Source organism: Chrysoperla carnea, chromosome 1 (genome assembly GCF_905475395.1).
Source record: "Chrysoperla carnea chromosome 1, inChrCarn1.1, whole genome shotgun sequence".
Lineage (NCBI taxonomy): Eukaryota > Metazoa > Arthropoda > Insecta > Neuroptera > Chrysopidae > Chrysoperla > Chrysoperla carnea.
The window spans coordinates 120,415,944-120,443,410 of record NC_058337.1 but is presented as its reverse complement, the minus strand read 5'-3'; the positions used below and the strand labels follow the sequence as shown (position 1 = coordinate 120,443,410).

Below are 27,467 nucleotides of genomic sequence, written 5' to 3'. Positions count from 1 at the left end.
TAGAAGCGCAATAAAGAACATAAACTTATAAACTGTGGTTAAAATTTATCATTGATTAAATAGTATTGACCTTATTTAGTTCTTATTTATATAATCACAAAAATATAAACGATTAAGAGTATGGATACGCCGATGAACAGGTCGATGCTGTAAAGGAAATTTCATCGAAGCCTTCGAGAAAGAAAGAGTTAAACTACGGACAATTTTCCCCAATAATTGAAAAATGATTAGTTCAAATCCAGATAATTTTCTTTTTACAAGTTCTAGCTTCTTTTTTGCTTCTAAAATGTATTTTGAGCTCAAAAATTTGTATTATGGTATTTCAAACGAAATAAAATTGTAAGTGATATCGTAGAAAGAGCAAAAATATAGTTCTGTTGTGCCTTTCTTATTCGTGCACACAGTATAGCAAGCAGCACACAGTTGTAGCTCATATATAAATTGAACAACGATGCCACTTGTACAATTCACTTTTAGATGAAATTAAATATTCGCCGAAAAGTAATCTTTGCTTATTGTTTTTTCGGTCAATTACATTCTGTAGCAAAAACACGAACTAAAAATGTTCAAAAATGTCTTCCTAATAGTATGAATTGAGAGCGTAAATGGCCGAGCGGTCTAAGGCGTTTGTCTTCGACTGTTTGTCCGTTTAGACTTAGGTTGCGGATTCGAATCCAGGCAGCGGCAGTGTGAACAATTTTTAATTAATGGGAGTGCAGAATTGATCACATTGTCGTCGCTTGGATAAGAACGAAGTAACCGACTCCACCCACATCAAAATGTAATTGTAAATATGTTTGTAATTAAATAAATAAAGATTAACAAATAATGATGAGGGTGGCCTCTGCTACAGTATATGTCAGAGAAACGGAGGTTAAAACCCCATTGCTAGTTTGAATGTTGAAAGTTTATAGAAGTTTACAGAAACGGCAAATGGTCCTAAAATTTTCTTGGAAATATCTTTATATGTAATAGCAACAAAACTACGACTTTATTATTAAATTTAAACTTGAGTTTAGATTAGAATTTAAACTTATACTTCCCGAATGATACAAAATCTAAATTTAAATAACAGAAGAATATTTTTAATATTAAATAAAAATTTCTAAAACAAAAATTCTATTCACAAAAACTACCAAATAAAAAAACCAAAAATGTAGGTCAATAAATTGCATTAACTAATACACACAACAGCTACACAGTCAGCCAGTGGAACAAAACGCGTCATATCGTCACCGTAGTCCGTCCGTCTATTCACATTCGTCCACCAAAATATAAAAAAGATATCTTCTATATTCAATGCCGTTCGCGCACCGCGCACCATGCATTAATTATTATTATGTAAAAAACACACATTTAAAAAAAAAAAGAAAAAAAGAAAGAGAATTGCTAAGCTATAGTGTTGGCCCCCTTCTTCTTTCTGTGCACTCTGGTATTGTGTTGTAAGTAGTTATGTGGCCCCCCAGTAAAGAATATAGCAAACGCAATGCGTTTTGTTAATTTTTTTGTTAGTCAGGAAATTTAACAAATATTTTTTTTAGCCTTTCACTTTGCATTTTTAATAAATTTACTACAAAAAATTTTTGTTTAGTTTTAAAACGCAATATTATATATCAAATATTGCATAGTGGTCCAGAAAAATTGTCAACTTTGGACAATTTGTTCCTACATATTGTATTTAGGTAGTACGAGTGCCAAGGCACGTTTAGAATTAAGGTTGAAATTATTTGTACCTTATTTTCAACTTTGTTGATGAATTTTGTTATAACTTCGTGAATGTACACGCAAAATAATAATATAATTTTTCGATATCTGCCTTGGTTTTCGAAACATCGAAAGCTAAATAATTAAATAAAATTTTCAGTTTTTGATATTTCGAAAATTACTCCAGATGTCCAAAAATTTTATTCTTACTTTTTGTCTTACATTGTCAAGTTATAACCATAATTCACCATCAAAATTGAAAATATATATTTTTTGTTTAATTTGTGTCCCCATAAATTGCTCATACATTCTTAATAAGTCGGGTTTTAACTTTAATTTGAAATCTTTGAAAACGTATCATCTATATACCGTTTTCCCATAAGACCCTCCCCCCTTAAAATTTTCATAATTGATTTAGACTTCTACTTCATTTAAAAAGAACGACTTCATACTATATAATTTGCACCCTCACGGGTAAGTAAGAAAAAATATTTCAAAAAGTTCTTTATTTTTAAGAGGAACATATTTGACATAATAAACGTTTGCTCTATTTCGAATTCGAAAATTCTAATTTTTTATAATGTTGCTAAGTAAATTTATTTTGTTTGTCCTGCACTTTTTTTGTCCGGATCGGGCGAACATATCCCAAATTTTGTACGTTAGAAAGGTGAGGAAAAAACCTATAAACAAATGAATTTGATTAATATCTAAAACTTGAACAATTTTGAATTAGAACAATTACTCAGGTCTTTTACAGTTTCGTGGTTCCTATAAATAATATATTGATTAATTGTTATACCGTTTAGTTAATATGACGTCTTTCTAAGCTAAAGTACTAATAATAGAATGGACTTTAAACTTGATCCACTTTGTATGTACGTACAGTACACAAAAACGCAACAAAAAACAACACATACAATTGACTTTCCAAAAATTAAATATACTAACAATGCAAATGATATATTACATTTGTTTAGGAATGGTGTTGTAGGTCATTCAAAAACACCCAAAAACGCACAACGGAGGAAATAATTGGTTTATAATTCTATTCCTGTAACTCTCAAAAGAAAAACAGTATTATCGAAGCATCGAAATTTGGCACTTCGATCAGGTTTAACACTTGATAAGATTTTACTAGACTTACAAGTTCGAACGTATACGAGAATCAAATTTTCATTAAAATTCGAAAGAACTTGTTTGAACATTTTCAAATTGACCCGATTTTTGAAAACAGCTTTGATTCTTATGAGAATAAAAATATGATTTACCTGAGCCCAGAAGGGAATTCGTGTTTGAACATTTTCAAATTGACCCGATTTTTGAAAACAGCTTTGATTCTTATGAGAATAAAAATATGATTTACCTGAGCGCAGAAGGGAATTCGAAATCATATTCGGTAATGTAAAATTATGGTGGAAGCGATTGGAAGAGGTTTTAAATATGGTACAAATATGATTAAAAGACTGGAAAACTCAATTTATTTTTATATTTTGTTCATAAAATTTAAAATATTTTCAATATACCTCTACCTTTATAATTTTGTGGTCCAAGTTTTAATAGCAGAAATACGGTAGTTTCCTGATGTCGAATTTGCCATATTACGCATAAAAATATAAAACAAGGCTTGATTCCATGAAATTTGAAAGTGTAATTAAAATTGATTAAGAAACGAAGAAGCTATAAGCATTCAAAGGTTCTTGTCCCGTCTCTTTTAATCAAAGAATATTAATATTTTACAAGCAGTTGGCCTGGATGTCTTTATAGTGGAAATCAAGTGTCTCAAATTTGCCCAAATTTCAAAAAAGTTGAAAAATGGTATAAAATTGTAGAAAAGAAAACATTTTATTAAAACTATTTAGTAAAATTCTTGTGACATTTGTTTTTAATGACTTTCTCGTAGTAGCAGTCAAATTTAAAATCGATCTTATAACAATTTCTTCCATTTCTGCATTTCTGCTGTTACAAGTAGTAACTTTTAAGTGGTGTCAAGGTATTATATCGTAAGGAAAGGGACGTTATATCTTAGAAAGAGAAAAATATAGTTTTGTAAATAGAAGTTGTATTAGTGCAGTAATTCTGTCTATACTACAACGAATACTCTATGATTATGCGTAAATAAGTAATTTATTTGATTATTTAGAATCATATAACACATCAGATTACTTCTAGACTTACTTTAGATCAGTCAGTACTCAAAATAAATTACTTTTATTACTGTGTGTGACTTTAAAGTAAAAACTAAAATATAGGTGGTATGGTATACATACTTATATACTTAATACTTAAGAAAAGTAAAAAAAAAAAACTAGAAATACCGCTAATTAAATATTGCAGCTGTTTCTTTTTATTTAAAATTTAAAATACAAGTACGTACTATACGTACACCTCACTTTTATTATCATAGGTTATGGGCCAGGTATAGTGTACGAAAATCATTTTGAAACGCATGAAAATTTGAGAGAATCTTGTCAAGATCGGTTCTAACAAAGTTTAGTCGAAGTGTGAATGTTCTGTAAAAAGTTTAGTACTTTTCACTTTTTGTACATATATTCCTCAATTAATATTCTTTAGTTTTAAAGCGATTAACACTTTTCTAAACTTCCAGAAAAGGAAAACATTCATAGAGAAAAAGGCTGTGAGACACAACCTTAAGAAAGTACGAGCACCCAGGCAAGTTTAGACTTGTGGTTGAAATTATTTGTACATTATTTTAAACTTTGATGATGAATTTTGTTATAGCCTCATGAATATAGAAGAAAAATAAGAATAAAACTTTTCGATATCTGTCTTGGTTTTCGAAATATCGAAAAATAAATAACTAAACAAAATTTTCAATTTTCGATATATTGAAAATTAATCCAGATATCGAAAAATTCTTACTTTTCGTCTTATATTGTCAAGTTATAAAACATAATTCAAACTTCAAAAAAAAACAAATTTTATAATTTGTGTCCTCACTACCGTGCTCATACACCCTTAATTAGTCGGTCACAACGGGTTTTTTTCTATTTAAATAATTTACTAAAGTTTAAACTTTAATTTAAATAGTTTTTTTTTTTTTAATTTTCTAGTTTTGGAGAAATCTATGACAACATATCACCCATCTACCGTTTTCCCGTAAAACCAATGTTAAATGTACCAAATCATATTTATTTAAATAATAGGGCAATCCCCTCTAAAATTTTCAGAATTGATTGAAACTTAGTCCAACTTTATATAAAAAAGGTCAAGCTTTTTATCCAAAATTATCCTGACGGTAGTACATTCTTAAAAGTGTTAAAAGTTTTCTAAGGAACCAGATTGAGGAATATTTTCATATATAGGAGAAAGCTGTGAGGCAAAACCTTCCTTTCTCAAAAATCAGTTCACCTGGCCCTACGTCTAATATGACTTATGAGTTAAGTAAGTAAGTGAAATAACAATACATAAGTTTTATTCTTTCATTTCACTATTTCACTTTAAATATAAGTATTATATTATATATAATTTTTTTTGTTAAATGTGCAATGACCAAAATATTTCACAATCATTGAAGCATTCATTTTATTATTACACTCACTTTATTTTAAGTACTCTTTAAAGTACATTGAAAAAAAGTACTGTTTTTTCTTGTATTATATACAAAAAAAATTGTTGTTCAATTATTATTATTATTATTTTAGGCATTGTTATTTAATTTAAATCATTAGTTTTTAATATTAAACATTATTATTTTTTTCGAATATAATTTTTCAAATATGAAACAAAGAAATTCAGTTTTGCTTGTGCGTACGTGAGCTTAATACTGAATATTGACGATTATTTTGTTTGCTCTAATAAAAGCTCATTTATGTTACAAACAGAATATAACAGATAATTGTTATAGCAAACATAGTACATGACGTCAAAATCTATGTCCGATCTCTCTGTCTAATTAGTAGTTTAAAATGCTTATATCATTCGTATTTCTAGGCCGATTTTAATTTTAATTTCACCTTTTGCCATTTTTGTTACGGTATATTTTGTTAAGAAATGCGAAAAGAAAATCTATTCCCTACTACGAGATTGTTTATGTAGGTCATCAAAGGTCTGTAAAAAGGAGTCGACATGTGAAAACCTACATTTAACACTCATGCATTAACGCCTGTCGTGTAAATATAGTCGTAAGGTTTTGTTTAGGACAGAATATGCAAGTAAAATTTGGTTATATTAAATAAACACAAAATTACATTTAATTTTCGAAAAATTAAGATTTCTTGTTTAGCAAAAACCGCGATAACTTTTGAAACATTACCAAAATTTGTAGAAATATCTTTAATAATGTTACTGGAAACTGAATTATTGAGAAAAGCTCCTAGACACCCTTAATACAATTATTATAATATAATTATGGTGGAAGCGCAGTTAAAATCAAATTTGTTACAAAAATGATATCTAGAATACAGTAACCTGCGCTCCCACCCACACGAAGATTTTTATATAAGTTGCAGGAAAAAACTTAAGTTACTTTTTAAAGTTTTAGACATATTAAATATTAATTTTTCTTTAAAAATAAATTTTTTTTTATCTTTTACCATAACTATCAAGAGGAAACGTGATAAAGAAGTTTTTAAGGCTCTAATGAATTTGAATGTGTATGTTTTATTGAATTAAATAGATCGAATAAAGTGTTCCATATCAGTGATTCGAAACCCATAGCATTAAATATTAATATTTCAACTAGACGTAGTTGAAGAATTAATTTTCAATCACAATCAATTTTATCAACTCAAATTTTTGGTTATACTTAGAAATGTATAGTTTCAAAAATACTTGTGATAACACTTTGTTGTATAATTTTTCTATATTTTATGTTCCATGGCTTTATTTTTCTATAGTATGGAACCTGGCTTTCAAAGGTTTATGCAATACAAACTCAACCATCTTCGTCCAGCCTTGTTACGAAGAATAGAGGCCCTTTGAATTGCAAGGTCGTGGATCCTGGCTCACAGTGCCCCAGGGAAAAAAGTGGACGAAATATCGCTTTTTGAAACTATCCATAATTCATGAATTTTCCATTGATTAACAACATATATAAATTTTAATTTATCATATTGGAACAGTTTTTAGTGTATGACTCTATGCTATTTTGTGATCATAGTATCAACTTTTTCACGCACTTGATCAAAACTAGGTACCAGAGAATAATAGTTTCTACGCATAAAATCAAATTCGGTACAGTTTTAATAGATAATAATATTTTTTTCGAATGAAGAATGTCATTATATAAAATTATATAGATAATGGTGGATATTAACAAAAATTTACATTCCCATACATACAAATTATAATTTCAATTTTATTTTTAATATTGTACACTATTGATCAAAATCATTGCATCTATATGACCAAAATCAAGTCTGTTGTTGCGTTGTTACAACTTTTTTTTGCGTTGCTTACTGACAAACGTTGATTACAATAAAAAAAGACACGAAAATCTGTTTTGTTCACACGATTTTGGACAATATCTCAAAAACTACACGTCCTTTCGTCTACTGAAACCGATTGATGATTTTTTTTGGGTCAAAATACTTTTAAACATGATTATTATCCATATCAAAAGAAGAAAATATTCCCGAATTTTTCTAAAATCCTGTACAATATTTAATTTTACAGCGATTCAGCACATTTCATTTTTGTGGTTAAAATTTCCTTATCACTAGATCTTCTACAAGTCGCACACTGAAAAATTGTTTCATTCAATCCAATTTTTTTAACGGATCAAGAATCTATAGGTCAGTTGTTGACCCATCAGTAACCATATAAATATTTCTAAAATGTAAGCTGGCTATCAATTTAAATTAGCTCAATTTATTTACACTTCAGTGTACACGCATATTATATTTTTGGTTCCATTGATTGCATATGCATTTTTAAAAGTAATAATACATTTTTTTTTTTCGTTTTGTTTGTGATAGTAAATTTAAGTAAGCAAGCAATGTGAGAGAGTCTATGGCCTATGCATACAAAAAAACTATCGCTTGGTAGGGTAAGATTTAGTACCAAAAATATAATATACTTTAATTCATTCTCTAGTTTCTCGCCTAGAAAATGTATGCGACAAAAAATTTAAATTGAAAGCGAAAAGACACGATACTCGATCGCCAAGGCAAATTTAGACTTGTGATTGAAATTATTTGTATACAATTTTCAACTTTGATGATGAATTTAATAAAAACTTCATGAATGTAGACGAAAAATAAGAATAAAATTTTTCGATATCTGCCTTGGTTTTTAAAATATCGAAAGCTAAATAATTAAACTAAATTTTCAATTTTCAATATATTGAAAATAACTCCAGATATCGAAAAATTGTATTCTTTCTTTTCGTCTTATATTGTCAAGATAAAACGTAATTCACCATGAAAATTGAAAAAATGTATATTTTTTTAAATTTGTGTCCTCACTACCGTGCTCAAACATCCTGAATTAGTCGAGCACAAGGCGTTTCTTGCTATCAAAAATTTATTCAGGTTTTAACTTTAATTTAAATAGTTTTTTTTTTTTTAATTTCCACCAACTAGTTTTGGAGAAATATATGAAAACATATCATCCATCTACCGTTTTCCCATAAGACCAATGTTAATTATGCCTACTCTTGAAGTCATTTATTTATTTAAATAATCGAGCAACCCCCTAAAATTTTTAAAATTGATTTAGACTTAATCCAACTTCCATATAAAAAAAATCAATCATTTTATCAAAAATTTCATGGCGCACGTACATCCTTAAATACTTTTAAAAAACACATAATAGGGTATTCCACTATTTTTGAAAAAGTACTTCAAAATGTTGATTTTGCTAATAAAAGGCACCAAAAATTTATTTCGGAAAAATACACACGCTTTCTAGCCAGAAACTTAAATTAAATTTTAAACCTTTTTTAAACTGTCAAAAACGCGGGCATCCAATTTGATGACATAATATGGGTATCACTATACGAAATAACACTAATTAGTTTGACAGATATATTCATAGACATCTGATTATAATAAATATAAATACTTATTATCTATGTATAGATTATAACCAACTGTCTACACTGAACTAACTGATGGTCTATAACTCATACCGCTATGACATCATAGCAGGGCTTACCCGCGTTTTAGGTCACGTGATATACAGTTTAAAAATTACGATTTTTAATTTTAATATTTTAAAAGAAAAAAATGCTTTTATGACTCGAAATCAGAATATTTAAGTATATTTTTACATAAATTTTAACTTTTTTCAAATTTCATGATTTATTTTTGACTAACGATAATACCCTATTGTAAATATAAATCTCTGGTACTGCACTCTACACTAATAAATAAAATATTATTATAGTTTTATGCATGCAACTTTATTCATCAGGTGCTATGCGTACAATAAAATAAATGCTATATGATGCGTTCGTACATAAAAAACGCAACACAACGCATCACAGGTATTATTATCATCAAAAAATGAATTGTAGGGCATTGAACCTTATTATTATATAGAGTTTTAGTAGGTATAAGTTTACTGTACAATTTTTACTTCTTCCGTGTCAATTTTTTTATTTTTTTTTTTGTGTATTTTTGTCGGTTACTTTTTTTTCACTGAAAAATTACTGTTAATTTGTTGGTTTGAAATATATCTTGTTGGATACAGTGTTGGATTCAATATAACTGGATTCAGAGAAAATAAATTAATATAATCGGGAAAAACTTAACTGAAATCCAATTGGTATTCCTGAATAGTGATTCGATTCGAAACCAATTTTTACTCGAGTGATTCAAGTGAATTTTTCAAACCCGAATGAAATATAAATCGAGTCAACTCATACACCCGAATATATTTGGTGAAAACAAATAAGTAATGTTTAACTAAGTTTTTGTATTTTATTTCATATTTCTTAGTAACTAGCTGCGCCCCACAGAGTTGCCCGAGATATTTCGAGTGTTTTTATTGTTTCTGGGTAGATAAATCAAAACTTCGCTAAAAGAGAAAAATGCGCTAAAAATCTATTTCACGAACTCTTACAAAACGTTTTGTAAAATACGGTTCCTGTATGCTATCCCATAGAAACCGTGCGTTTTTCTGGGATAAAAATTAGCCTATGTCAATTTCTGATCGATAAACTACCATTATCTATGCAAAAAATCATATCGATCCTTTGCTCTTTGAAAAATTAATATAAATCTATCCCACGGGAACCATACATTTTACAAAGCTAAAAAGTAGCTCACGTGGTATTCGAGACTTTAATCTATCTATGTGCCAAATTTCATTCAAATCCATTCAGTAGTTTGCTGCGCGAAAAAGTAACAACTATCCATTCATCCAAACTTTCACGATTATAATATATATCAGATTAATATAATTCAATGAGGGTATCCACAATTTATTCTATCAGTAAGAATATTTTGAGATTTCTACAATTAGTTATTGAATTGGTAGAAATTTTCTTCTAATTTTTTTCTCAATAGCAATTTCTTCCTAATTATCATCTTATTATCCTTGTGGGAAAATTTCTGAAAAATGTTTAAGCAAATCTTGTTCGAGTTTCAGGGAGTATAAACAGTTAGCTTGAGTATATACCCAAATTCGCGTTGGAATCACTGAATGATACTCAAAAAACTCTTGAATTCGAAAAACTTTTAACTATAAATCTCGTACATTTTCTATTAGATCAAAATTTGGACTAACGGCCCTAAAGCTTTTGGACTTTAGATCTAAAAATCTTGTGCACTTTTCTTTAAGAGTAAAATTTTCAAATTTATATGGTACCAACTTCAAAGTATACTCTATGTAATGAGAGAGAATTATCGTAATCGAAAATTAAACATAAAAAATATATACGTGTTGACTTGAAAGCCTTCTTATTCGTCGATTAAAAATGAAATAAATATGCATATAATTATTTTTAAAATTCATCGTCTTACCATTTTCCTTCAAATTGTCTAATTATAATTAATATAAATGGTGTCGTTTTAGAAAACTTGATATATTATTATAATAAGCAAAGATATAGAAAATAAGTTTCATTATAATTTATAAATTAATAAAATACTTAATATAGAAATGAATTGTATAATTTCTACGGTTCATACTCACCGCGTTTTCAATAACATTCGTAACATTCAAGTATATATTATTTTTTTTAGGACGATGCATAATCCCATTTGTTATCGGTTCCAAATATTCAAACTTTGTAAACATATTTTGAATTATAATGAAAAAAAAATCTATGTCATAATTTAAAATAATTATCAAATAAATGCATAAACAAATCGATTAAAATATTATTATAAACAAAATTTGTCATTGATTAAAGTAAATATTTACTAAAATTCAATTCAAAATTTAATAATTTATATTACATGTCTAGAGCCATGACGTCCTGTAATGAACCTTTCATGGATTTATAAGAGCAAGGAACATCAGATAATGTTTGATATTTGCCCCGTGCGTGAGTATTTTTGGAGACGATGGTAACGATACATTAATTATAGAATTGTATGAATGCATATATAATTGTATGGATTGCATTTATCACTTACATTGAAAATTTAATATTATTGTCTCACAAATTTAAATAAATAATTATGATAATTTATATTTGAAAAATAATATTTGTGCAATTTGATTTCTTATTTTCAAATTTTCAATGCATTAAGTTTAATTAATTAGTGTTTTTCAATAATTTTAATTTGTCGTTTTCAATAACATTAACATGTAAAGAATTGCAAATTAGTCATAACAGCCTCTTTTATCGCCAAAATTTTTCACTGGAAGCGCTGGCATCGATTTTATTGTCCCTACCATGACTAAGAACACGAATATATTAGTATCCATGCCCGAAAATTGACAAAATTTACTGATTTTAAAATCATTTTTAATTTTTCAGATCATCAACTATTCAAATTAAAAATATGCAAGAAATGAAAATATATAAGTTATTGACTAGGTATCAAATGAGAAATTCTCTGAGCTACAAACGATAATTAATGAAACACTGCAAAGCCATTTCTTTCTCACAATACTACCGTAGAATAAACATATCACTCTACTAGATTTTTAATGCGATAATTTTGGGTTATCCGTATGAAAAATCAACCCGACAATATCAAGATTTAAAATTCAAAATTATAATTAAAAGTGGGTCAATTCTCATAAAATAAACTATAGATAAATACTTATAAAATATTTAAATTGTCAAAAAAAATTATTCAAATTAAAAATATGCAAGCAGTGGAAAGAAAGTCAGTACACGCATAATATTTTTTTATTAATAAATAATAAATTAATTATAAAAGATAAAATTAAAATACATGTTTCTATCATTATCTAACAAAAAATTTTAAATCATGTTGATCTATGCAATTTTTGTATTTTATTTAAATATGTAATAACATAAAAGTGAATTTAAATTATTTATAAAATTTATAATATTGACGTTTAAAGGAAAAGAAAAAGAAATAGTTATTAATAGTGTCAAATTATTGTAAATATTTTATAGGATCCCGTACCACGATAAGAAAACTTTATAAAGTAGATCACTAAGTATTAGCTACATTTTCTTTCGTATTCTAACAATTTTTTAATGTGAAAATAAGAACAATTTTGCAAATCAATACAATAATTTTTGTTACAATTTCTAAGGGTCTTTGGGCCTTCTTTCGTTACCATGTCGGTGGGCCATCTGAAAAACCCGTTTGATGTGCCTTTATAGGAACTTTTCCCACAAACAGCAACACTTCTTCTAAGGAATTATCATGAGCATAAGTAGCTTTTGTGCATGACGTTACAAATCGCAGGCAATTTGCAATGTAACTGTCAAACTGTCAACCACTACAAAAGTGGTGGCTCTTTACCTTTGATATGAATTTGCAGTTTTATCAATCGCACTAACCGAACAATAGCGTGAAATTTATACTTGTTTCAAACGTTTATAAGTATCAGATTTTGAAAGTGGGCAAGTTTTTTTTAATTCGCCTTAAACTGATATGTCTTAATGTCTAACCTTTCACAAAAATTCGGTATTAAGGTATTTCGATACCGGAAAAATGAACATGATACAAAAATTTTTTAATTTTTTTTATCAATCAATCCTTTTTATACGTGCTTTGTGGAAAATTCATACCGATTCGCTATGCGGTTTATGGAAAATGAACTATCAACGTCAGTGTTTTTATCAAAGAAAGAGGACATTTCTCATAAACCGAACAGAGAATCGTTATAATTTTTCACAAAAGGCGTATAAAAGGATGATTGATCAACAAAATTTTAAATTGCACTCTTTATGAAAAAAAAAAAAAACAAAACAAAAACAATACACGTGTTTTATGATACACGTGTTTTAAGTGCTATAACTATAACAATATATGTGATATCACATGTAATGTTATAGTAATAGCACTTAGAATGGTTTTTCGTTTGTTTTTAATTGAGTATTGATTTTTCTTTTCTTTTTTTTTTTTGCACTGAGACTGACAAAGTTCTTATAATTTTGGTGATTATGAAGCTTAAAATTTGCGGAATATTGATAAAAGTTTTTTATGTAAACGGTAACATTTTTGAAACCACTTTTTAACTAAAAAACCAACATTTATTACGACCATGTAAAAAAGGCTATTTTTTCTCATAAATCCAACAGAGAATCGACTTGAAATTTATATACAGGTGACGTATTAGCTCATTAACTGGCACACAAAATTTCTGGTTTTTGATAACACAGTCATTTTGATATCGAAACGCCTGAATATAATAATGATAATAATATTAATAATAATAATAATGGAGTTTAACCTCCGTTTCTCTCACATATACGCCTATAACAGAGGCCACCCACATCATTATTTGTTAATCTTTATTTATTTAATTACAAACATATTTACAATTACATTTTGGTGTGGGTGTAGTCGGTTCACACTGCCGCTGCCTGGATTCGAACCCGCAACCAAAGACTAAATGTACAAACAGACAAAGACAAACGCCTTAGACCGCTCGGCCATTTAACCAATGGCCTGGATATAATGGAAACGCCTAAATATGACCGATATTATAACCAAAAACATGAACATCTACATAAAACTGGCACGTACTCACCCAAAACTGATTTAATAGAGTTATCTCACTTTCCCCACATCACAAAATCACATATCCAAAACAAGTGAAAGTGTTTCACTGATATTCAAATTAAAATTTTACATATTTTTTATTTAATTACAAATAATAACTTTTCAAACACAAATTCAGAAAGAAGATGACATATTTGTTCAATGCAAAAATTTTGCTTTAAACACACAAATATTTAAAATAAATGCAAATTAACTGTTTTTGGAAATATATCCATCTATATAAAAATATGTATATATATAACAGGAAACCGGAAATGACATATTAATTGTAGTTATTAATAATAATTTGATTATTTAATAATTAATATTGATTTTAATATATAAAATATTTATAATTAAAATATATAATTTTAGTTTAATTTAATTTTAAACATCCTTCTATAGTTTTTTTATAACTGTCAGTGTGAATGCATGTTTGTTTTAATATCTTGCAGGTTTTTGTTGCACGTGTAATTTATTAATGCATATTTTATACGTTTAATTAACGTTTTAATAATGTGTGTAAATTGTAACTCGAGGCTTTACACGTGAATTTTAAAACTGAATACACATGAGATTTTATACAATGTATAATGATCTGATTATACAGAATGTTCGATTTACATCTAGGCATATAAATATCACGAGTATGACAGAGAGTTATCTGTTGTAGTTCATCTATTCAACTAAGAAATTCCCACTCTCTGAGCGTCTTACAACTATCTCATCGCATATCGAAGCTTCAACACATGTATATAATATCTCTCATTTAGATACATTGCTTAATGCATGTATTCTGACATACCCGTGATATTTATATGCCTAGATGTAAATCAAACATTCTGTATATGAATCAAATTACATGATTTATTCCTCGTTCTGAAGCTTATTATGTCTAAATTTGAAGAAAAATACACTCACGGTCAAAAAATGTACCGCTTAGGAAAACCACGCTAGAATATTAATTTGAAAAAGACAAATACATATAAATTATAAAAAGTTTAATTCATCAAATTAAATTATTTTGATATTTTTTAATGCAAAACAAATTTTTGGAACACACAAAAATTATCAAAAAAATAAATTGACCTTATTTTAATATTAACAAAAAAAAAATTTAAATAAATAAATTTAAAGGTTATCTACGATTTATACAAATTTTTTTGTGTAAAAAAATCATTCATAAAAATTTTTTGTCAGTTAAAAAACGCGTAGAAAACTAAAAATTTTATCAATGAGTCGGAAGATTTATGTTGTTGACAACTGAGTAGGCTCATTTCTTGGTTTTTTACATTCCATGTTTTGGTTTTAACGTGGCGATTACGGAACATCATATATAATTCCAATCGAAGCCCTGTAAATCTGTTTCCAAAAATAAAGATTCTTCGCTTGAATTACAAAAAATGTACTTTAATTGTGCTTTCAAAATTATAAATAAAAGAAAATTTCTGTTACTTTTCAAATGGAACAAGGTCCATCAAGGAAGTACTTAGCCCACGGATGAATAAAGGGAATAAAATCAATATTATTAGGCGAGCGAAGCGTGTCTCTACTAGGTTAAAATGTAACTTTTTGGTGGTCAACTTTACAAAAAAAAATACAAAAGATTTAGACATGAAATGAAATGTTGTAGTTCCATATTTATGGCTAGATGTGTTATCATTAATTATTTTTAGAAAAAATTATATAAATAATAAATAATAAAAAACAACAGTATTTTTTATTTATTACAATATATATGTCAATATAATATATGCAGAGACAGTGACACCATCTATGAGCTACATCTAATACTAATATATTATTGGCTACATTAAATATTAATTTTAATTGAGTGGCCATCTGTAGATTCTTTCAAATATTAAAAAACGTCATAATGAAAAATACAAACAACGTGATTACAAAACATAAACAATTAATTTTTGCATTTCTACAGATGAATAACTAAACAAATTAAATGATATTAATACAAGTAATGAAAAAATTTTAATTATAGTTATTATAGCAATACAATGCCACGACGTCGCACGTTGACGGGTCGTAAAGAGCGTGATCGTATTCGATCATTAATGCGTGATCATCGGAAACGACGAAAACAAGATCAAGAAGAATTATATCTTAATCGAGATGATATTCATTTTAAAATGTATGCAGAAAATTTTGAGATTGCTCAAAAGAATTTGAATTTTGAAGTATGTAATGTATGTCATCGTCATTGGTTTGATTTACAAATTAATAAAGATTGGTTTTGTTGTATTTGTCATCAATTTAAAATCAAAAATGAATTGAATATTTTCACAGCGGATAATAACATGGATCCTGATTTACAACCTGATGTTTTAAAGAAATTAACGTTTGTTGAGGAACAACTAAATTAAAAATATTTGTCAATAATTGAAGTATAATTTTATTTTAGAAATATATATTTTATATGATACCATTCGCGAGCCATTTCAAAGTTATAATTTTAGCTAGTATATTTATTATTTAAAATCTTGAATTATTGACAGCAATTATAAAGCATATAATTAATTGATTTCGATAAATCAGTTTCCTGTATTCATAAATAGGAATTCGATTTAAGTGTAATTTTATTTTCCTTTTGCAAAGCATTTAAAATCTTGCCGAATTGATTATCAAAATAAAAATATCTTGTTCTTGCATTTCATTTCAAAGAAAATGCAGAAATCTTGCCCCCACCCTTAATCAAGTATATATACAATTGAAAGTAAGTTAAACCACCAAAAAAAAAAAAGAAGAAAATTAAAGTTGTCTAGTCACAAAAAATATTATCCTTTAAAAAACTTTTCCGTATGAAATACTAAAAATAATCAAATAAAAAGTGAAAATTTATTACATATTTCAAACCACCAGTCAAAAATGATTATTAACGAGCATGCGTAGAACACATAACAAATTATATATTATTTATAAAAAAAATTATTTAAATTAAATATACCGGTGTGTGTATATTATATATATATATATATATATATATAAAATATTTGTTGCTAAGTGGCGTTAATTTATGCCACGCATATTTGAGTTAAACAAAAAAAAATTTTTTTCTTTAAATTTTTTCGCTAAATTGAAATGACATTAAAAAAAAATTAAACAGACAAAAAAAATCTTTGTTTAAATTTTGACCTTACTTTCTAAATATTATTTTTGTAAATTTATTTAAATAAATACTTGAAAAATGCAAAAATATTCCACCTAAAAATTTTTTGTTGTATACAAGCGAAAATATTTGTGTTATTTATATTATTTTTTAAATTATGTAATTTTATGCAATTATTTTTTGATCAAAACATTTATAAAGGATACTTTCTTATTTTCAAAATACCACAAATTTAATTTTAATTTAGGAAAATGATTAATTGTAGATTATCAGGAAATTTGGAATATGCGGAAGAGTAGATGCTTAAATCTTAGGGCGTGGGTTTTTTGGAAAAACCCACTTTAAATTTATTTTCCTGAAGATTTCAATGCGTTTGTGTTATTTTTTACTTCCTGTTTTGGAGCATAGATTCATAAGCAAAAACAGCGTTCAAATGCCACAAATTTTTCTGGGATCCTCTTGGCATAGGAAGTGTTTTAAAATTTGGCTCTGTCCCAGCAACAAAAAACTTTTCAATCTTCATTATTTTTTTTTCTGATCCCATTAATTCTAATTTATGTAATAAAGGGAAAATTTTTTTACATACCAAATTAAGTATAGAGATGTGATATTCGACACCAATGTACAAAATTCATGAAATTCATAGAAAATTCCGTAACAAAACAAACACTTTTCAAACAAACAAAAAAAAAAAAACTAAAAAATAAAAAAACAAAAAAAAAACGAATGAAAGACACGAAAATTAATTCACTTAATTGGAAAATTTCTTTTAGAAATAAACGCAAAACCAAATTGTGTTCCAAAAAAATAATTTATAAACCACAAGTCACTTTTAATTTTTTTGCAAAATTTTCGCGCGAGTTTTAAACTTGATGATGACACAATTTAGTCATCCGCTGACACATTTTCTTTTCTCTTCCTTGTTGTAGGTGGCGTTTGAAAAAGTGTGTGTTAATTTTGTACTATTTCTGACAGAAACATGGGCTAGATAACGAGATAGAGCACATAAATTTAGAGACGCATTCACTACTTTTTTTTTTTTGATTCGCTGCTGATGCTTTGAGTGTAGTTTTTTTTTTGTCGTTCTTTTCGCTTCAAGTTCTTCTTATTACTGCTGATAGACAAACAGTGCTCTACACACTGCCAACAAATACACACTGTGACTGACTGACTGATTGTGCGTCTGTCTGTCTGTCTAATATAAAATGCGTTACTGCGTTGCGTTGCGTTCACATATACACACACACACACACATACAATATTTTGGGTGCGCGTCGTCGATTTCAATTCGTTGTCCGTCGGTTTTAAGTCGTCGTGCACCAATGCCATACATACACTAATACACACATACAACACTATAGAGCGCACGGATGGATCAGAGCGAATTTTATTTAATATAGTGTGTGGAGCTGAATATAATATACACACACTCGCACGCAAGTATCTCGCACTGTGCGAGCAAAACAGAGAGCGCGTTTTGCTGTTTTTTTTTTGTATGTTGGTTGTATTTTACTCGCACCACACAGTCAATGCTGCCTGCACACGCATTGGTTGGCTGTGTTAGTGTGTGTGATGAGGAACACATAACACATTTCACGAAGTTCTAGTGAACAGCCGATCGGCTGATTGACGAAGGTAAAATATTATTATGTGAATTAATAAACATAGTGGTCTATTCAAACGTTCTAGCAATCGCATAATCGAGCATAGCAATTTGTCTTTGAAATAGAGATTTGATAGTGAAGGAATCCGAATCCTTTCCGATAAAAAAAAAAAAAATTCCTAGCCAACTCCGATTATTATAATTCTCGTTTATTTCAAAATATAACGATTTAACAGTGGTTCTTTTGGAGGAACACACTTAGACCATACGGTCCGTTGTGATATCGAAAAAGGGTTGGCCCATCTCCGACCACTATTCTAGGAACCATTTGGATCTATTTAAGAACAACAGGGATGCTTTGACGTTAACGGGCTTCATGTCAGCAGATCAGAGAGGCTGAAAGACAGGATCGAGTGAGTCCATCCCTTCGTGGCAAGAACTGAGCAGTGACAGGGAAGATGAGACATCGTTTCTCCTTTCTCCTTGCTATGACAGCTTCTGCAGTGTTCATGATACACCATTAAGCCCGGGCGTTCAACGTGTCAGCCGCCTAGCTAGTGTCCTGTAGAAATTTTGCTTATAGAGGCACTTTTAAGTGATATACAATATGAACAACTTCCAGTTCGCAAATGGAACTCTCGGATATCTATTGATGCTTGTGTCCCGCGGCATCGTGTCATTTCGAAACTTTAGATTACTTCTATTAAAGCTGATAATAGACCACATAATCTTTCATTTTCAATAAGCAAGGGGTATGTTATCGTAAATAATCATTACACGATTAAGTTGACATGTTTAGAGGAGTCAAGCTCGAAAAAAAAAACTTTTCTGAGAATCGTAACAATCATGGTCAAGTATGGTTGACTCGTCAAAACGAAGCCACACACGAAGTTTGGTGCGTGTGGAATTAATAACTGGGAAAATTATGTGATGTACTGAGGACTAGTATGAACTGGATACATTTTAGTGTACCACTTTGTATCTGATACTTGCTGTAACTTTTATACAATATAAATATCATAGGAATCACTGTATAAGCAATAGTTCGGTTAGTTAGCAGTTAGTGGTAGTGTGATGGACGTGATGTTTCTAATTTTACTACACACACACATATACGCACACCACCACCGACGTTATGTCACCACGACCATCAGTGCGTCGTTCAGTATATCGTTACCAAGGCAAAACAGTAGTGATGGTTGGATGTATTTTCCGACTAACACCACCGAATACGCATCATACCACTGATACCATCGAAATAAACAACAGTACTACATAAAAATTAGAGAATACAACATAAAAAAAATAAAAAACAACATACAAAGACATAATGACACCACGTACACCACGGATATATCTGTAGAGTGTATGTATATATAGTGCGTACTGACCTTACACATATATAGATATTCTGTCCGAGAGCAAGGTGGTTGTGGGTGACGGCTGGCTGGCGAGTCACAAGTGAAGTCGAGTCGAATCGACAAACATAAAGCACCCATCAACAAACTGCCACCACCATCAAACCCACCGCCAATCATAGAGACGGACAATAATAATCATAATCATAAACAAAAATGTAATCAGGATATCATAATGTAATAAATAAAATGGTTATGTCAATACTTGGTGTAATATTTATTCATTTGTTTTTCTTAAGGAGGTCGTTACGCTGGCAGGAAGTAAATTGTTTTGTCTTTTAAATGAATGTCTCGATGAATGGGCTAATTTTTTCCCCGATTTTTGTTGAGCCATATGACCGAGAAAAGAAGTATTGAAAATCATTAAAATTCAAATTGACGAAAACGATCCGGAAACTCACGAAGTTATACGAATAGCGCTGTGACGTCAGTTCGTCAGTTGACTTTGACTAATTATCATACATATATGGATTGCAAATTATCGATAATCAGGGCACATTTTACCTCGTACTATGTAAAGGTGATTTTCTCGTTTGACAGAAACCCATCCAATTGCAGTGTCCCTATAGCTCTTCTTCGAAGACCTAACAATTTTTTAATGAAATTTTACTATTCAAATTTTTTTTTCTAGAATGTTACGTATTTTTTTATTAAAATTAGTACTCACAAAATTGCTTTTACTCCACGAACTTCGGGTGCATTAAACCTGGCATCTTGCACTAAAAATCCCCATCCATAAAATTAGTTATTTTCGGTAGATTTCCTTGATCTGCCTTTGAAAACCCCCGGATCGATTTTTGGATACATTTTATTCTTCACTTTCAGAAGTGAAATAACATAGACAATACCCCTTTAAAGTTGATATTAACATTATATTAATACGGTTGCCACTGTTTTATTTTGTTATGTACAATTAATATTTCGGAAAAACTTCATGAAAAAAATCGTAATTTAATTAATTACCATTAGAACTAATGTTAATTTTCGGTAACTTAATTTCCAAAAACTAGCATAATTAAAAAAATTTAATTACGGCTTGTTAACATGTTAAAGTTTTTTATTCTTTTGATAAAATTTTTGATAGAAAGAAAATATTTCTAACTTATTTCTTTCGAGTGAAAAACAAACTCTAATTTTATGTTTTACGTACAATTGAGCGGAAAAGTCTACATATACTATGTCAAAAGAGATGGAATGGGAGTGTGCTTATGTGTTTGTGCTCTTTTTTTCGCCTTATTGTCTACAGAAAATCTACAAAATAATCGTTTGTATGGCGACGTTACTAAAGTGATGATATTTTTAAAGAAAATATACAAAATATATACCTTAAAGGGAAGCCTTAAGATTTCATTGAATTATTTTAAAATACTTTAAGCTGTTTAATGAGCTTCTACATATTATTATGACAGAAGAGGTATTTTTTTGTTTCGTTTTACAAGCTTTATTGAACTTACAAGCAATGATTTTTCATATGTGGTAAGAATGGCTCTTACTACAATGCTGGTATGCTGTAGATAGGGATATACACCAGAAGTATTGTGGTTATCGTCAACAAGTATGGACCTGACCCCCACACATTGCTAAAGGTACAATTCCCTTAATACAATATACATTATGGCGTTAACACCGATATTGACATAGTGACTGGCCTTGGATTTAGCTATTTTGATTAAATTTTAGTTTTGATGGCAATGCTCGATTATTTAAATAAATAAATAACTTCAAAAGTAAGCGTATTTAACAATTGCCTTATGGGAAAACCGTAGGTGGATGATACAATTTCATAGATTTCTCCAAAACTAACCGGTAGAAATTTAAAAAAAAAAAACTATTTAAACAAAGTTAAAACCTTAATAAATTATTGAAACCAAAAAAAATCGTTGTGCCCGGCTAATTAAGGATGTATAAGCACGACAGTGGGGACAAAAATTTAAAAAAATATTTTTTTTTCAATTTTAATGGTGAATTATGTTAAAACTTGACAATATTTAACATAATTCACCAAGACGAAAACTAAGAATACAATTTTTCGAAATCTGGAGTAATTTTCAAAATATCGAAAAATTGAAAATTTTGATTAGTCATTTAGCTTTCGATATTTCAAAAATAAAGGCAGATATGGAATTTATTCTTATTTTTCGTCTACATTCATGAAGGTTAGGTTAGGTTCGGTTAGAGTGGCTGTCCTGGGGTGGGACACACTTAGACCATAGGGTCCATTGTGATACCGTAAAAGCGGTTGGTCCATCCCGTTTAAGAACAGCAGGAGGGCTTTGACTTTAGGTCGGAGAGGTCGTCAAAGAGAGGCTAGCTCAAGTAAATCCATCTCCTCATGACAAAAGCTGGACAGTGACAGAGAAGATGAGACATTGTCTCCTCCTCGTCACCACTGTGACAGCTCCTTCAGTATACATTCATGAAGTTATAATAACAAAATTCATTTAATTACCGATCCATATCTCGTTAATCTCGATGCATCGAATCAAAAAGCTTCTATGAATTTTTCAGCATATTTTAGTCAGTGATTTTTTAATCTTCGTGACGTATGATACACCCTGTCTTAAAAAGAGCATTATTTAATATGATTTAGAATACTTTTTCTTTTAATGGGGGCCCTTCAAAAAAGTTTCTTTATATTCTTCCATTCTTAGTTACAGTTACCATCTTAATAGATCTTAGTTGGAGTATGGTCGAGAACTATTTCACTTAGTAACAACCATAAATACTTCACACAATATTTTTAATGGTGTGGGTGGCCTTCGACAACGACACATATAGAGAACACTATATTCAGATTATAGATAATATTATAAATGTTGTTTACAAGTCCTTTTAAAAAAGTTTTTTGATTCTGTTCTTTGGAACACAAAACAAATAATTTAATATTAGAAATGTTTTTGAACTCTTATCAAACAACTTTCTTATTTATTTCGAGTAAGGAATATTTTTGGATATCTGGATCAATATTAAAACTTCATATGAATCAATATTAAAAGAAAAGGGATATTATGTGAATGTATTCACTACTTCAGGGTTAGGTTAGGCTAGGGAGAGTGGCCAAAACAGCCACTTCAGGGAGAGTGGCTGTTTTGGGCTGGAACCCACTTAGACTATAGAGTTCTTTATTATACCAAAAAGAGGGTTGGCCCATTCTCGGCTGTTAATCCATGAACCATTTGGAACTGTTTAAACATAGTAAGTAAGAATGCTTCTCATCTTTTCGTGGCAAGAGCTGTACAGTGACAGAGAAGATAAAACATCGTTTCCTCCTCATCCGCAATGTGACAGCTCCTGCAATAATCCTGATGCACTGACAAAGCCAATCGTTTCTGCAACAATTTTTCTTAAAGAGGTCCTTTGAAGCAAGATAAGATTTTTGAAAAGCTTATAATTTGTACTGCAGTACCACAAATGTGTCCCTTTCTAAGATTGATTGTTATAAAACCAATTTTAAGTATCATCGCAGACAACATTGCCACTTGGTCTTTTTGGGCTATTTTAATTTATACATCTAACCAATTATACAATCTAGTTCTTCGGGTGTTTGCAGGGAAATCCATTAAATACTAGACTGGCGTAATTTCAGTTCCGATTTGAATTAATCTATTACAGTAGAATCTCGGTAATCGAAACATTCGATAATCAAAAATGTCCAGTAATCGAAACACTTATCGTCTACCTACACTAATCACTCAATAATGATATTGTTTATTTGTATATACATGTAATATGACTCATTATTATCATTCTAAAAACCATAAAATCATCACAAAAACACGGGTTTAATACTGTGCGCATAGTCTCGCTTAAATGAATACATTTCAATGATGTTTCTCACAATTTTATAATAAATTTTGCCATATAATCCCAGTAATTGGAGCAAATCCAAAAATCGCAATACCCCTATTTTTTATTGAATCCCGATTATTGTGACTCTACTGTATATCATATCAAATAACCACAAAACTAAATTTTGAAGGTATTTTGAACGATGGTCAATAACCTCAGATGCTGAAATTCAACTATATTTTATATGAATAAAAATCGTTTCCGTAAGAAAACTAAGGAAATAGATTAATAAAAAGACCACGCGAATAAAGTTACAAGCGCAAACACTACACTCCTGTTTAGTCCTTTAATCTGCATGTAATCGCACCCTTCAAACATGCAGAATAAATAATTTGAGGTCAATAATGTACCTATATAAAGATTAACCACTTATAAAATGTTGTTCTTCATTGTATATAAGAAACATTGCATAGTCAGTGAATAATTCGCGCAATATAAAAAAAAAAATATTAAAGGGGGACAAAACAAGGAACCGGAATTGAAGGAAAAAAAATTGAGAAACACTCCTTGTGTATTACGTTGTGTTTGTATTTATACTGTAAAAATGTATAGTACTACAAGTTTTTTTTTAAATTCTCTTAAAGAATTGATTTATCAAAAGAATATAAAAATATTCGAGCAAATAAGGAAGGGAGGCAATTGACCAAAGTATTACATATTAACGTGTCCACAGTTCCGTGTGTAATATTTGACAACATGACCAGTTTACATTAAACGATTATAATGCCTGTTCCATATACTCCAATCGATTAATAAAATTGATGGAATGGTTTTTTTTTATGCTTAAAGGTTGTTATGTACAAATTTTAAATAATCTTTGAAACTTTTTTAAGAATTCTCTTAAATATTCATTGATGGAAAACTATATCTATAAAGAAAATCAGTTTTCCAGTTAAGAATGGTTAAAGTTCAAATTGAACTTCAAGCTAAAACTATAATAGATGTTCTATCGCATTAATATGGGAAAAATTAAAAAAATTTTCTCGATCAGCGTTATATTTTGAATATATATAATTTTATCAAAACAGAAGGCCTTTTAGGTCATTTAATAAATTATAAACAAGTTCTTGTAATTTTATCTTACCCGTATTCACTCAAGTTCTGTTTCAAATCATATTAGAAAACTCACCTGAAATTGAAAAAAAAAATTTTTAATTAGTTATAAAAATGAGTTAATTTATTCGTAAATAATTTACAGACCCGCTTTCCTTAAAGACGTTCCCAAAACAATGAGTTTATGAAAATATTAAGGCTACCGTTTCAAATTTTGAGCGAGGAGTTTGTTCGAATTTGGGAAATTTAGTAGAAAATTAAGTTTAAAATTTTTCTATATATACCATTACTCTTACAATATTAATGCCCAAATGTAGAAAAAATCACTTATAGAAGAAATAACTCACAAATTCCATTCATTTCATCGCTTTAAATGCGTATTTTATGGAAAAACGAGTGCCGCTTGTTATAATTTTCTTTATAGCAAAATATTTGTCATGCTTTTAACTAAGGACTAATAGTTTTTCAAATTAATCTTAGAGAAATTAGCCTTACATAATGAAGCATTCCTTTAAAAACACTTAAATATAGAGTTTATATGTTAAAAACGCAAATTTAAGAATTTTACCTCCTTATAAAGTGCATTAATGTGAATGCACATACAAGATTTAAAGATAATTCTAATAAAACATGAATTTTTGGGAACGTCCTTAGTAAAGAATTCTTAATATTGTAACAATGAGTATCTCTATCTGCAAATCACTATAGACAATAGTTATAACAAAACTGTCAGCACCTATTGCATATACACAACTATTATTACTCTACAACTATGGTCATGGCAGAATGAAAATTACATTTTATATTTTTAAATCCTTGCATTTTTATTTCAAAAAATAAATAAAAATGTTGCTGTTTAAAATATTGCAACACAAAGTTTTCAGTGGTAGTGTGATTGGTGACCCATGGATGATGTCATATCCGTATATAACATATAGAGTATGAGGTGGTTTTACAGTACCTACCACCAATTGGTTTTAAGGGTTCATGTAAATATATTTCCTTATATAAAGTTTTTTAAATACGCAGTTTGTGTTATATATGAGAAATTGTTGTACCTTGAATATCAATCTATGTGTTTCTTTTGAAGCCTGTTTTTAAATATCGGCACTATATTTTCAAAATGTCGGTTATTCAAAATTTGAAATTTTTGTCTCTTGACTTCAATTAAAGCTATTTTTTTAATTAGACAGTCCAACCATATATTTAAACATTATTGATGTAAATTACGATAATTTCTTAATATTCATCTATTTATTCAATGCCTGTATCGTTGAGACATGTTTGCTCTTTGTATTAAAAATCTTTATTTCTATTTTACCAAGAAACGTGGACACTCACTTTCCTGGTTGCTTGTCTTTTGATACGTAAACTTTGTTATATCTTGTATATGAGAAATCTATATCAAGGTATACTTTATTTTAGTCCAAAGTTTGTACCGCTTAGAAATATTGATGCTACAAACAAAATATTGGTATTGATGGTCATAACATCACGTAATAATTCCATTCCCGTTTTTCCGTCTGCCCGTCTCAAAAACCAAAACAAAAATATTAAGCTGAAATTTTTACCTATAGGGTGCTCAAGTCGTAAAAAGTGAGGTTGAGTTCGTAAATGAGCTTTGGGCATAGGTCAATTGGATCTTGATCGCAGGACCCATCTTGTAAACCGTTAGAGATAGAACAAAAGTTTGAATATAAGAAATGTTTCTTATAAAAAATTCAACAACTTTTGTTTCAAACATTTTTTCGTAAACATCATTGTTTACCCATGAGGATGCAAATTAGCACAAAACTTTGATTGTCCATTTTCTCCAAAACTATAAAAGATAGGGAAAATTTAAGCAGGTAGCTTCAACTAGTGATTTGGTGAAAGATTCTCGTAAAATGAAAAAAATACATGCACTGACATTCAACACTTTCTTTACAGAGTTTTTCAACAAATAACTCAGTCAATTGTTTGTTTTCTCTTGTGTTCATATGATTTTATACCATGTATATATGAAATATACATAGTATATTAAGTTTAGTCCTAAGTTTGTAACGCTTAAAAATAATGATGCTAGGAAAAAAATTTTGTCATAGCTGTTCATAAAATCACCTAATTAGTCCATTTCCGATTGTCCGTCTGTGGACACGATAACTGAAAAGCGAAAAAAGATATCGAGCTGAAATTTTTACAGCGTACTCAGGACGTAAAAAGTGAGGTCAAGTTCGTAAATGAGCATCATAGGTCAATTGGGACTTGGGTCCGTAGGACCCATCTTGTAAACCGTTAGAGATAGAAGAAAAGTTTAAATGTAAAAAATGTTCCTTATCAAAAAATAAATAACTTTAGTTTGAAACATTTTTTCGTAAACATCACTGTTTACCCGTGAGGGCGACAATTAGGGCGGAAATTTTATAATATGTACTATACTTGATTATCAGTTATGTATGTGTCACATGTTTGTATGTGTAATGTGATAAAGAAATCAACACTGACTATGCATGGTATTTCAACAATTAACTCATTCAATTGTTTGTTTTCACTTGTTTTTCTTTGTTTTCAAGAAATAAAAACGTGATGCACGGTACATTACCATCATGGTATAACAGTTTACCCTATTTTATAAT

At 29.0% G+C, this 27,467-nt stretch overlaps 1 protein-coding gene across 2 annotated transcripts in view; it reads right to left on the bottom strand.

Moving 5' to 3' along the window:
• LOC123306221 (zinc finger protein chinmo) overlaps positions 1 to 27,467 on the bottom strand; it is a 112,939-nt gene that overhangs the window by 63,442 nt on the left and 22,030 nt on the right. The window contains exon 1 of one of the 2 annotated variants that reach the window (XM_044888149.1): positions 17,516 to 17,611. The exons of the other annotated variant lie outside the window; for it this stretch is intronic. The gene's annotated coding sequence lies outside the window, so the exon portion shown is untranslated. Of the gene's footprint in view, positions 1 to 17,515; positions 17,612 to 27,467 lie in introns of those variants that run through there. 2 annotated transcript variants of the gene reach the window in all.